The sequence below is a fragment of the Echinops telfairi genome, unplaced genomic scaffold, assembly GCF_000313985.2.
Source record: "Echinops telfairi isolate 266 unplaced genomic scaffold, ASM31398v2 ScPeMD7_7467;HRSCAF=8505_1, whole genome shotgun sequence".
Classification (NCBI taxonomy): Eukaryota; Metazoa; Chordata; class Mammalia; order Afrosoricida; family Tenrecidae; genus Echinops; species Echinops telfairi.
In genome coordinates, this window is record NW_022111368.1 from 41,824,098 (window position 1) to 41,827,207 (window position 3,110).

Genomic DNA, 3,110 nt, shown 5'->3' on the forward strand with positions numbered 1-3,110 from the left:
CCGTTTCTCCTCCCAGGGCTCAGTCTGCTCTGATTTGGGGGAAGTCATTTGGTTTGCATTTGGGAAAACCACCTGCTGTGGGGAGGGGGTGGGGGAGGCCCATGGGTTGGAGGCAGATTTGGGACTAAATAGCTTTCAACTCTAGTCCTACAATCCCGGGAGAGAGCGGGAAGAGTCCATCTTCTCTCTGCTGAGTCGGTGCCTCCTGCGGTGGGAAGACTGAGCTTCAACCACCCAGGGACCCACGAGTCCGGGGGGCAGGGAGAGGGAAATCTCTCTGTGGGGCTGTGCTCCCAAGGTCAGCCCCAGGGAGGAAAGCCCCCATCTACTTCCTCAGGAAGGGCCCTCTTTCAGGAAGCTTGCGTGGGAACGGGCGGTTGCCCATTTGTCTGCAGCAGAGGGGGCTGGGTGAAGATGGTGCGTTCGCTCAGGAAGCAGCAGCCTGTCACTGACCAGATGGCACACCCAGGTGTGGCAGGGCTGAAGGGTTCCACACTGCTTCATCTTTCAGGAAGAAGACCATTAGATCCTTTTTCTCAGTGTACCGCTGTGGGACCCAGTAGCCCATCTTTAGGTTAGCAGAGGAATACAAACCACTCTGCCACCCAGCGACCCCGCCTTCCCCATATCACTCTTGTGAGTCGCGTCTCATGCAGCAAGTATGACAGAATGAAACCAGGTCTGAGCACGGCTGGGCTTGAGACTAGGAATGCAGCTACTTACTGTGTCAACCGATCTCGTTAACCCAAATCCACTGCCCGAGTGATGCAGGCTCACAGTGCCCCGTAGGACAGAGTAGAACTACCCCTGTGAGTTTCCCAGAAGGTGACTCTTTAAGGGGTAGGAAGCCCTCTTTCTCCTGCAGAGTGGCTGGGTGGTTTCGAGAACTGCTGACCTTAAGGTCTTCCTGCCCACCCACCCCCACCCCCGCCCCCGCCCATCCCACCCACTGAGCTTCTACTTTACCACACATGCTGCCCTTCTCCTGGGCTAGTCCCCTCCTGATACCGTGTCTGCAGTACGTGAGGTGAGGTCATGCCATCTTTGCTTCTAAGGAGCATCCCGGCTGTGTTTCTTCCCACACAGATTTGCTCATTCTTCTCGAAGTCCAAGGCACATTCAATATTCTTTTTTTTTTTTTAAGGTGTCAGCAAGCTAACCTTATTCACAGGCGATGGGGACTCCATGCAAGTTTTGAAAATCACCTTTTTTTTTTACATTCAATATTCTTCATCCACGCCGTAATTTAAAAGCACTCGTCTTCCCTGTGGGCCTCCATTGTCCAGCTTCGCATGTAGAGGAGGCCATTGAAAATACCGTGGATGAGTCAGGCGCACCTTCATCCTTGGGTGACATCTCTGCCTTTTCACCCTTTAAAGAGAGCTTTTAAAAGCGATTTGTCCTATACCATCATACATCATTTAATCTCTTGACTGCTGTTCCCGTGGGTATTGGAGGTGGATCCTAATAAAATAAAATCCTTCACAAGGTCAGTCTTTCTCCCTTTATCAAGATGTTCCTTAATGTTCCGTTTGTGAGCACTTTGGGTTTCTTTAAGTTGAAGTAGAAGCTATACTGTAGTCTTTGATTGTCACCAGTAAGCGCTCTAAGTCCTCCTGGCTTTCAGCAAGCCAGGTGTGTCATCCCATCGTGTAGGCTGTCACATGGCCTTCCTCCAGTCTTGATCCTCTGTTGTTCTCCATATCATCCAGCTTCGGGGATTCTTTGCTCAGCATCCAGATCGGATAAGTCTGGTGAGAGGATGCAACCCTGATGCACACCTTCCTCATGTTAAACCATGCAGTCTTCCTCTGTTCTGCGCAAATGACTGCCTCTTGATCCATGAAAAAGTTCCATGTGAGCACAATGAGGTGTTCTGGCATTCCCATTCTTCTCCCTATTACTCATAGCTTGTTATGATCCACGCACCGAATGCCTTTGCAAAGTTACTGAAACACAAGTAAACATCTTTTTGATAGTCTCCGAGCTGAGTCAAGATCCATCTGATGTCAGCAGTGATATTTCTAGTTCCATGTCCTCTTCTGAATCTGGCTTGAATTGCTGGTAGTGCCTGTCTTTAATCACTACTACAAATGTGTTTTGAATCATCTTCAGTAATAATTTTACTTTTGTATAATGTTAACAGAATTTTCAATGATTTCTATATTCTGTTGGATCAACTTTCTTTGGAAGAGGGCCCGATATGGTTTGTTTCCAGTTAGTGAGTCAAATAGCTAGCGGTCTGTCCATTTTGGGGGGCTTCCTGTGTTGCATCCTTTTGTTGAAACATCTCAGTTGGCAGTATCCCATCTCTTCCTGAAACCTTGCTTTTCGACAAAGCCTTTGGTTATCTAGGAGTTCTCCCTTCAGTAGCATCTGTTCTTGATCATAGACTCCTTCCCCAGATCAAAAAAAAAAAATCCATTGTCATCGAATAGATTCTGACTGATCATGACCATGTATAGGATTTCTGCAACAGTAACTCTACACAGGAGAAGCCAGCCTCATCTTCGTCCCAAGAGCAGCTCATGGGTTTGAACTGCCGACTCTATGGTGAGCAGCCCAATGTTACCCAACAGCCTCCTCAGGGCGCTTCCTTCCCCATCCAAAACTCACTGCCACCCAGTTGGTTTCCACACAGAGCGACCCCAGGGTGATGTCTTCCCTCCGGAAACCAAAACCCAACCTCTCTGACATGGAGTCGTGCGTTCTCATAGCCACTCTATAAGAATCGCCCCGTGGAGTTCCAAGACTGTAGCTCTTTACCGGAGTAGAAAGTCGTTTGGGGTGGATGGCGAGGTCCACTCTCCAAGGTAGCAGAGAGCCACCCCCTGGCTCGTTGGTGGCTGTCTCCAGCGCTCACACAGGTGTCTGTTGAATGGAGTGAGTGTGCCTCCTAAGCTCACAGGGCAAACCGACCTCGGGTGCAGGGAGGGCTCCCTGGGTTGGGTTCCGAGCGCACGCCACGGTTTGGGACCCCGAGGTGCGCCAGCGCGCAGACCCGGCACCAGCCCGGCGGCCGGCGCAGAGACCAGAGGCTGGAACGGGCCTGGAAGGAGGCGCGCCCGGCACGGGTCCCTGCGGCCGGGCCCTTCCGAATGGATTCCCTT